The sequence below is a fragment of the Suricata suricatta genome, chromosome 1, assembly GCF_006229205.1.
Source record: "Suricata suricatta isolate VVHF042 chromosome 1, meerkat_22Aug2017_6uvM2_HiC, whole genome shotgun sequence".
NCBI classification, from domain to species: Eukaryota; Metazoa; Chordata; class Mammalia; order Carnivora; family Herpestidae; genus Suricata; species Suricata suricatta.
In genome coordinates, this window is record NC_043700.1 from 124097305 (window position 1) to 124108932 (window position 11628).

Consider the following 11628-nt stretch of genomic DNA (forward strand, 5'->3'; position numbering starts at 1 on the left):
CTCAATGCTGCTTTTAATAACCACTGTGAAGTAAGTGTGATGTCACTCCTAGCCGAGACAGCAAAGCAAAGACATCCATTATTTGATTAGTGCATTTCAAACAAAGTTAAGCCTTAGTAATTCAAAATGATTTATCGCATAGAAACAATGCTGAACCTAAGTGAGATCCCCTCATTATCCAACAGCAGTGTGGGCTGTAGCAGTCACCAGAGCTTACTAGTAAGAACCACAGCAAGACCCAGGTGACCAGGACACAAAAGGTTATTTTGTTGTCGTCATTTCCTAAGTGAGTTCCTTAACTACTTGTGATTCTCATAGGGCCACACAGTAAATCTTTGGGGTTGGAATGATGACTGATAAGACTGCTGAGTCATATTTGTGTTTATTTCAAAAGCAATTATAATGATTTATACCTAGAAAGAAAATATAATAGAGACTCTCTTGGTTTGCCATCCCCCACAACCATAAATTGTAATTGCTTGTTATTATTTTGATTCAAAGTGCAATAAAGAACCTATGTATTTTCTCAAAGCTCAGCATACAAAATCTAAAGTAATGTTAAAATATTCTCAGAGGCAGATCTTTGTTCTGAATATGCAATTCAATAATGTGATTAGGTCAAGTTAATTTGCTAATCCCAAGCTCAGAAGCAAGACCTTTAGTTTTCAATAGTAGAGATGCTTTTTATGTGAATACTAAGCTATTAGATCTGGTTAAATTTTGTTTGGATGGAGAATGATTTAAAAAAAAAACACCTGTGAACCATTTATACTTGATGTAGCAGAGAAATATACTTCATTCATTTAGAGAACAATATTGAACAACTTATTTCTCAGACATTGTTCTTCTTACAAGTTTTAAGAATGAAATTATAATCACCCTTGAGGTATTCACAAGTCTAAATACAAGAGAAATGAGAAATTCTAGAATCAGGGCATCTGTGTTGTTCTATAGGAGCACAAAACAAGAGAATGTGCTGACGACAGGCCGGGAATGGAATTCATCATGCCCACATCTCCATTCAAAGCCTTGTACTTGAGGTGCCGCTCTGGGCATCCTAGTCCAGAAACTCTTCGTGTTATTAGTGTCTTAGTCAGCTCAGGTTGCCATAACAAAATACCACAAACTGTGTGGCTTAAACAGAAATGTATTTCTCACAGCTCTGGAGGCTAGGAAGTCCAAGGTCAAGGCGCCAGAAAGGTTGGTTTTATTCCAAGTCTTCCCTTGGCTAATAGGCAGTTGCCTTCTTGCTGTGTGCTCATAGTGGAAAGAGAAAGTTCTGCTATCTTTTCCTCCTCTTATAAAGACATTACTCCCATTATGGGTCCTCTACACTCACGAATTTATCTCAGCTAATTACCTCCCAAAGACTCTACATCCTAATACCATCATGTTGGGAATTAGGGCTTCATCATATGAATTTGGACTGTACATATTCAGTCCATAACAATTGGTCCAACCCATGGGCATTCGAAGTTAGAAAGAAGAAGCTAGCAAAACTACTGCATTAAAATTAAAAACCTGAAAATAATGTCTCAGTTTAGTCTTGGGAATAAAGAGGTGATATCTGGAATATGGTGCAAAAAAAGTAACACTATAAGTAAATTTTAAATAATAAACGAAAACTTTTGGAACATTTATCTAGACTTTAGAAGAATAAATCTTATTTTGAGAAAAAGTGGTTTTAATCATTCAACCATAAAAATACTTATTATTCTGAGTCCTACAGAAAATATAGTCAAGTATATGACATGGTTTTTCAGTGTGAGAACTTATTATCTCATTTGCTTCTAATCATAGCACACAACACAATATAAAAGATGTACTGCTCCATTCTAAATTCTCGACTCAACACTTCTGGTTCAAGATGCCTGGCTTTATCTTTCTTACTTCAAAAAATCCCATTGAAATAACATAAAAACAAATCCTCAGCAATCCTGTCAAGCCAGGAAATGTGTCATCAGCACACCAGAACAGAAAAGCATTTCTGATGAGAATAAACTGATGGAAAAAATGCAACAGAGCTGAATCATGAAGTAGTACTAAGTTCAGAGGGAATGGGGCCTAGAAAAAGTGAGCTATGCCTTGTTGGCTATACCAGTCTCCTGCTTCCAGAAGCAAACTCTGAGCAACTGCCTTCTACAGGTGAAACCCTTCAAAAATGGGAGCCCAGAGATGGAGAAGGACAGAGCTCCAGATGACCTATTGCAGCCAGAAAGAACAGAAAGCCTCTACGCATAAATGATACACAACAAACATTCCCTAAAAGAGAGCCGACCTGGCCACGTTTTTGCTAATTGCACACACACTCACACACATACATGCATATACACAGGAATGAGCTCACATCATCTTGAGTCTCTATTCGCTGCCAAAACGACATAAACTTTCATTTGCACACTGAAATATTCTCCTGTTGCCAGCAGCAATCTAAATATCAACTATAGATAAAATAGACAATGAATTTTAAGCAACCATTTGAAGAAAATCAACAACATAAAGAAAAGCTAATAAAATCTATAAACAAAAGAAACAAATGCCCCCAAGCAACCAAGGAGCATTTAAAAATAAGCACAACTAGTAACTTCTAAGAGATTCGAAAGGATAACTCATCCATTAAGAATGAGGCAGCTAAGAAAAAGAAATTACTAAAACAATCAATAGGCAGGATGAACAGAAAATGAAATGCAGCTGAAAAATCAATCCTAGATATTGCCTTAGAATGTCATGCAAATAAGAAGAAATAAAAGCGAAATGATCAAAAGTATGAGAGAAGAGGAGGGGATAAGGCATGAAGTATAGATCTATGAACTCCAACACCCATCGACCAAGTGCTCTGTGCAGAAGCACAGAAGACATAGAGAGGCAGAGGAGAGAAGAATAGGGAGAAATTTTTAAAAACATGCTAAAATACCCTATTCTTCAAAAATGCTCTAGTTTATAGCTTGAATGGCCCCAACAACTCTGGTCAAAAAGTAAGTTAGACTGATTCCAGAATTTGTATAAACAGGTAAAGGGCCAAGACAATTAGGTAGGCAAACAAAATAAGAGGATTTGCCTACTCAGATAGCAAGACGTAATACTCCAGAGTGATTCAGTGCGGTCTCCGTCAGCAAAAGACAGACAAGGCTGTGGGACCTAGTGGAGTGCCCAGAAACGGGGGGGTGGGGGGGGGGTAGATGCCTTAAGGGAAACCTAGTACACAACTAAAGCAGTAACCATCAGTGCAGCAGAAATGGACTAGGTGATAAATGGTGCTGGGACTCCTAACTAGCAATATGAGAATGGGATCCCTGTCTCAGTTCTTGCAAAGATAAAATCATTCCCATGAAGATTAAAGACTTAAATGTGAAAATCAAAACTTATTTCTTATAAAAGTAAATTTGGATAGTATATGTTAATGAGGATATAAAAACAGAATTTTTAAGGAAAAATTTATTTAGGTTAATTCTATTTACTTAAAAAAAGAACAGAATTCAATTATAAAAGTAAGATAGGGGTTCCTGGGTGGCTCAGTTGGTTAAGCATCTGACTTCAGCTCGGGTCATGATCTCATAGTTCGTGGGTTCGAGCCCTGTGTCAGGTTCTGTGTTGACAGCTCAGAGCCTGGAGCCTGCTGCGGATTCTCTGTCTCTCTCTCTCTCCTCCCCCTGCTCACATTCTGTCCCTGTCTCTCTCTCTCAAAAATAAAAAAAATTAAAAAATAAATTTTAAAGTAATATAATTATATCGTATAGTCATAACATAATGACACACATATATACCTTATATTACACACACACATCTATAAAAATTCTCTAGAGAAACATAGGAAACTATCGCCACCAGAGGTGTCCTGATAGAGGGATAAAAGGGCAAATAGTAAAAGGAACTTTAACATTTTACTCCATGTGCTTCTATATTTTTAAATATAAATGTATTACCTTGAATTATTTTCTAATTAAAAATTAGGAAATGCTCAAAATACAAATTGCATCCATTGATTATTTGTAATAAGCAAACACTTGTGTCATGGACTGAATCATGTCCCCCAACATTCATATTTTGAAGTCTCAAACCTCAGTCCTTCACAATGTAGCCTTAATTGCAAATAAGGTCTTTAAAGAGGTGATCAAGTTACATGAGTTCATTAGGGTGGGGTCCTAATCCAATACTACTAGTGTTTTTATAAGGGAGACAAAGAGACACCAGGGAGGCATGTGTACAGGAAAGACCTCACAATGAGAAGAAAATTACCAACAAGCCAAGGAGAGGGGCCTTAGAAGAAATCAACTTCGCTGGCTCCTTGATCTTGGAATTCTAGCCTCCAGAACTGTGAGAAAATTAATTTCCGTTTAAATCATCCAGTCTGTGGTATTTTGTTATGGCCGCCCTAATATAGCAAACTAATACACACTCTTAGGATTTCATTTGTCTTTTCCCATGCAAATATAATCTTAGCAGATTAGTGGGAGAACAGCATGTGGGAGAATTTTAATGAAGCACTGAGGCTTATTTTGGTTTGCCCTGTGACAAACGTTTCTTTCCTTGGATTTAGTTAACTGGGCAAAAAATGTCTTCCATGGCAATATCAATAAGCGCTAAACTTTACTTACAATATACTAAGTGCTGTACATAAATTATCTAATTTATTCCTCACAATAACCTTTTGTACTGGGTACAAATTTTTTGTAAGTTTATTTTGTATGGCTTATTTAGAGAGAGAGAGAGAGAGAGAGAGAGAGAGAGAGCCCACGTGCGTGAGTAGAGGAGGGGCAGAGAGAGGGGGAGAAGAATCCCTAGCAGGTCCCACTTGAGAGCCTCTCTGCTCTGTCATCACAGAGCCCAATGGGTGAGAGGCTCCAGCTCATGAGCCTTGAGATTATGACCTGAGCCGAAATCAAGTGTCTGGCCCTTAACCTACTGAGCCACCCAGGCATCCTTGTAATAGGTACAAATTTTATTCCCATTTTAAAACATGCACAAGAACACTAAGCTTAAAGAGATTAGGTGAAGTTGGCATTCAAACCCAGAAGCCTGGCTCTAGGACTCGCTTTTTCAATTTCTGCCCTCTGTAGCTCCCAAATTGCAAATCACATCTCTGCACCCCGCCACCCCCTGCCTCAACATATATCCTCTGTATTATGTCTGCTGCCTTGGAGGAGTGAGATATATTCAAGATTGTATCAGTGTGTTATTAAATCACTTAAACCCTCACATTTAATATGAATGAATGAACTGGCCATGCATGATATTACTAATTTGCTCACTGTATCAGTAATAAACATTCCTTTGAAAAACCTACATGTTATTGAGTTAAGACACCCTGTCAATTGTTATTTTGGTATTCTTTTCTTTTATTGACTATCCCACAGCCATACTTCACTCAGAGTGACAGTAAGTACTACCTTACTTGTCTCTTTTGTTACAGAGCATCAATATTGATCTTTTTTCTAGCTCAACACTCTTAATGTGATTGAATACTTACTGCTAGTCTTGACTAAAAGTATAAATGATGATAAGATATTAAATTTTAGAAAGTCACAAATTTTGGAAAAGATAAAAAACGTATTAGATTTAAAAGATATTATTTTGAGGGGATTTTTTTTCTCTACATCGAACTATGATCAGTCTCTTTCATTGTTATCTTCTTCTACTTTAAGTGAAGAAAGAAGTGGTCTGTCTTGCATTTAGTCTGTACCATCGTCTTTCTGCCAACTAGCTTTTCATCCATATCATATGCTCTGGTTACCTGTTTAAGTTCTTTGGGGCCACAGATCATTCACTGATGGGGCTACTTTGAATTCTGAGCTACCATATGGATTTTCTGGCTGGACATCAGTAAAGAGGTAAACATGAGATGAGCCTCATTTTTAGGTACTGACACACGTCTTTGTTGTCCACAGTGCCATCAGAATGTTATGCTATACTGGAATGTACTAATTTGAATATAGAAAAGGAAAATATTTTAAACTCTATTCACAAATATGTGAACTTATTTTTTCCTTAGTAAATGGATACCCAAGAGATAGGTTTCAAAAAAAGTTGGCCTTTTACATTTGGTGTTTAGAATACCTAGTTATGTTCCACTGTCCTCAAGTTTTCACAGCATTAGAAATAATGTCAGATAACATGCAAGTCTCCCATCCATGGTGATGAAATTCAGTCCCTACCCCAATGTTAGTTTTGCTTATAATATGCTCTATCATCAGACAATTCATGGAAAATAGATATCCCCCAACAACACATTTCCCAGCATGGTGATTATTTAGTCCAGACTAACTCTGGGCTGAGAAGGGGAAGTTCTTTCTAGACAGGCCAAAGGGCTTTGGCCCACTCGAGTGTAAAGTGAGGAATCAAGGTTTTCCCTGGACTTCTAGGAGCATCAGCTTAATCAGACACAGTTCTTCCAAAGAAAAACATTCATTCTAGCGAGTCCAGTCGAGGTCCATATTTAGGAAGAACAGCACTTTTCCAAATGCAGCATGATCTACACAGGCTTCCCCCACAATAAAGGTCAGGCTGCAGACTAATTACAAGAAGATGACAATCCTGTCCACCTTTTTCAGCTTTTGGGTGGTTTAGAAACCATCTAGCCACTGGTGTCTGGAAAAAGCAGCACTGATATTTCCCACTGCTCTATGCCTTAGCCTTGTTCACATTTTCCTGTGATTCTCTATAATGGAATGAAGACAATATTTATGCTCTCTTGAGAACACCTAGGTTGACGAGAAGAGGGTGGTCCTTTCTTCTCAGTGGAGAAATAATAATGGCTTTATCTAATCTTCTTGATGTATAAAAGATGGGTGCTTTGGTTTGTTTTAAATGACTGGTATTGTCTGTATTTGATATATTGATAAAAATTATTTAATGGATTTTTAATCTTGAATGATCTCAAGCTTTTTTTTACTAATTCCTCAGATTTATGAACTATATAGAATCAAAACAAAATTTCAAATTATCATTTTATATACACAAATCCCTTTCTATTGAGTATAAATAAAAGTATGAGTTTTGCTCAAGTAATTTCTTTCCTTACATTACTGTTAAGCACATTGATATTATCAAAGAAAATAGAATAATGATCTAGTAAGTGATATGCATTGCTTTTTACAGAAAGAGATGTTTGTGGTTTTCTATTTGAATAATCTCTGTTGTCTGCTCTTCCCTCTGAATTAATGTAGTTTCTTAGCTTTATTATTACACAGAGGACTTCCTGATGGAAATGATATTGATATATATTCAACTTATAATGTATGATATTTTTGGAAATGATTAGAAATGTGTGTTTCAGGACAAGTTATTTGCATATGTAAGAAGAGTTGAGGCTTTTAAGCATACCATTGTTATTTTACAAATAAAAAAGATAATGCAGAATGGAGAACAAACTCTCCAGAACTTGAAGATTCTCCTGATTGAGCCAAATGACCTAGAAAGCAGATAGGAATGTGAGTAAACCCCATAGGGGCAGGAATCACTCTTCTGCTTACTGATGTATTCCAAGTGCCCAGGGTTACACCTGAGCTAATTTACAATAAATACTTGTTAGCTGATTTACTTTATTAAAGGTAAATATTTTCTTTATTTAAATGTTTCATATTTATTTTGAGAGAGAGAGAGAGAGAGGGAGAGAGAGAGAGAGAGAGAGAATCCCAAGCAAGTTCTGTACTATCCACGCAGAGCCTGATGCAGGGCTCAAACTCACAAAAATTTGAGATCACAACCTGAACTGAAATCAAGAGTTGGTCACTTAAGCAACTGACCCACCAGGTGCCCCAAGGGTAAGTATTTTAAATTTAAATGTGGATAACCAAACTGAAATGATTTGCCATTTAGCTTTCATACTAAAGAGTAAGGTCCAACTTGTGTAAGAATTACAAATTATATAATCTAGGTTTTTGTCCTTCTTTGTTCTTCTTACACACCTTTAGGACAAATATCACAATGCTAGAGGTAGTTCCTTGGGTAGAAGGAGCAATTGTAAAATCAGAAAAATTAGGGACACTGTGGATTTAAAGGTTTGATCTAGGGGCTTTAAAATTCTTCATGTCTTGCATTTTTGATATTTTAATTCAACATCCACTAAATAATTATTGAATACTCACTGTGTGCCAAGCACAGTTTTAGACACTGAAAATACAGCAATGAATAACACAAATATTCTTCTTCCATTCAATTGGGATGGAGGGGAGGGATACAGATGAGTAAACACAAGGAAGAACTGAAAAATTGATTAATTGATTGGGTGATTTCAGATAGTGATAAATGCCAGAAAGTAAATTTTAAGTGGAGTAGGTGGATGTGCTAAACAGTGGCAGGTGGGGAGCATGCACATATGTGAAAGGGAAGCCAAGAGAACTTCTTGAGGAGGTAGTCTAAGAGCCAAGATCTGACTGTAAGATGAACTCAGGGGTGCAGAGATATGGGAAATGTTCTGCATGCAGAGAGTGAGAGAGAGAGTAACTACAAAGTCTCCTAGACAGATATAATCTTGGCAGGTTGAAGGATCGGATCATATGCTAGCACAAGCCAGTAGAGATAAAGTAGTAGGGGATGAGGTCAGAAAGGAACAGCATGCAGCCATTGAAGTACCATATTTCCAGTTCATTGGGAAGCCACTGAACATTTTAAAGCAGAAAAGTAACATAGGGTGACATTTTTTAAGAAGATCATATTCGTTGTTTTGTTTTTCCTGTTGGTGCTGTATCTTTTGCCTAGAAAATATCTTTAGCCCTAGGGGCATAAGGAGACCAGGTCAAGACACAGAAGAAAAGAAGTTTGAGAAAGGACACTTAGAGTTCTCTACTAGTTTAGAATTCTTAAGAATCACTAAGAGTTCTTATTTAAAATACAGATGCCTAGAACCTACTCCTAAGAAATACTGATTCAGGGGGGTTTTGAAAGGAACCAGGAGTTTGTATTTTAACAATTATCTCGGATGAGATTCAGATTCAAGGGGCCTACAGATCACTCAGATTCAGTAATCATTTTGAGTAAAAAAGACAGAAGTTAATGATTATTTAGGGCGAGAAACCCAGTTCATCATTAGAGGGAAATAGCAGGATTGGATGAGGTATGCTATTCAGAAAACAATTGGACCGTTGACCAGAACTGGATGTCTGATGAAAAGTTTTCTGATGTCCGTTTAAAAGAAAGAGACAGACAGAATATATGAACATCAAGGGTCTGTGCTCAACAGTAGCTTGGTTCAGCCTGACCTAATGCTTTAGGCAGGGCATCGCATTAAAGCACCACATTTATTCAATGACTCAGTTTCCTAACCTGCCGAAAGCCTTCCATACTTCAATCCTTGTCCTAATTCTCTTCAGAGCTGTGATTACAGTCCTCATTGCCCATTAAGCCTTTGCTTCTCCTCCTTCAATCATTACAAGTCTTATCTCTCATGGTTACAGGTCTTTGATTCTGGCTTTTGCATCTCTCTTTCAGCAACACACAAAAAAAGCTACAGTCGATAATGAGCACCCCGACTCTCCCCAGTTCCTCCTTCTCTGGCAATACTTAACCTGACTTTTCTGATCTTTATAATTGAGCAGAAACCCAAAAAAGATATTTTGCACACACAATAATGGATTGCTTTCCTTTAAAACTGTACCCATTTCATTCTGCAACTGTGGTGGCAAGAAATTCAAACTGGCTTTCTGCTCTCCCCCTAAAAATAAAAAGGACTGAACATGTTCACTGCAGAATTCCACACTCTCTCATGAAATATGATCTAAAAGAATATTGCCTGAGCATATGGCTTCAAGAGAAATTGGCGAGCTTCCTGGATATCATAGGCACACAGCCAGGCTAAACTGTGACGTGTTATCCTTACCTGGCGTACAGACTGGGCAACAGCATATCTTAATAGTCAGTCAGGTCAAGGGTCCAAGCTGCCCACCACAAAATTTAAAAAGGAACTAGTGCAAACAGAGAAAATCTATTGTCCACAGCCAACGGCCTGAAAAATGGGGTGGGCTGGGGCCCAGAGAAGCTCCCAGCCTCACTGTATCTACCGGGGGGCTGCACATACCCAAAGAGATAGCCCAGCCTACCTGGAAAGAAGGAAATGTTCATGCCCATTGTTTCACCCCTTCACCCCTGAACTTGATTCCTTCATCAGAGAGGGGAGGTTGAAATATCAGTACTGGCAGTCTGGAATTGTTCTACTTAAAGAATAAACTCAAGCTACTGACTCAATGGTAGTGCTGAGACAGATTCTTAGACCCATTTCTATACAGACTTTCCAAACTGCATGTTTCACCCTTCTAGGTATAAATGCAATAGTTTTCCTTATGTTCCCAGGCCATCCAACCTTTTTGTTCTAAGAGGACCATGAGATGGATTACCATCACTATTAAAATTATTTAAATTATTTTTGTAATTACAATAGTCATGCGTGGTTTTTTAAATTTTTTAATGTTTTTTATTTATTTTTGAGATACAGCGAGAGACAGCGTGAGCAGGGGAGGGTCAGAGAGAGAGAGAGATACAGAATCTGAATACAGATTCCAGGCTCTGAGCTAGCTGTCTGCACAGAGCCTGACACAGGGCTTGAACCCACAAACTGTGAGATCATGACCTGAGCCAAAGTCAGACCCTCAACCGACTGAGCCACCCAGGTACTGCTAGTCATATGTGTTTTCAAGGAATTTCAATAAAATTGTCTGCATGTTTACTTGGGTTTCACCATCTGAAAGCTAATTCTCTTTTTAAAAATCAGTGCCTAAACCTAAACCTCTTGTAGTATCTTATTGATCAACATTACAGAACTTCTGTCCCATTTCACCTGCAGGAAGGCAGGTCTGAGGGTGGCTCATCTGTAAGAATGTTCTACACAATGCCTCACACAGAGAAGGTACTCAAATAAACAGCTACTGAATAAATGTGAAGGAAGAAATGTTTCTTTATAATTCTGAGGTGAGAGGAACATTTCTCCTTCCAAACAGGTATTTGGGGGTCATATCCAAAAATGTGCAATTTGAAATATCCTTTGTCCCAGCCTCTTCTACCCTCATGATTACTAGTGTCTCACCTCCCAAATGGTCATACTGACTCTGAGTTCTCTGCTCAGACATATCTTCCAGACTGCCAACAGGATGTTATTTCTAAAATGTCGGGGTGCGTGGGTGGCTCAGTTGGTTAAGCTCCAACTTGGGCTCAGGTCATGTTCTCATGGTTTGTGGGTTTGAGCCCCACATCGGGCTCTGTGCTGACATGTAGCTCAGAGCCTGGAGCCTACTTCTGATTCTGTGTCTCCCTCTCTCTGCCCCTTCCCCACTCATGCTCTGTTTCTGTCTCAATAATAAATAAATGTAAAAAAATATTTTTAATGTAAAACTCACATTTTAAGCACATGCTATTTGTCTTTCCTGAAATATCTCTTCTCCTAGGTTCCTGGACAAAATCTAGTCTCTCTTCAAGGTTGCTTAAGCATCAGCTGTCCCCAGAAGATGTCTGTGAATTTGTCTGACCAGAAGAATGTAATCACTGAAAACAGAACCCTTGGTTCACTCCTCGGATGTACTACGTTTTACACAGTCATGAAGAAACTAGCTGGAAAACCCAACTGCTTGCATTGAAATTCTAGTTACCACTTACTCTGTAATCTGTGTGACTCTTGGCAAGTTACCTAACTGCTTAATGTTC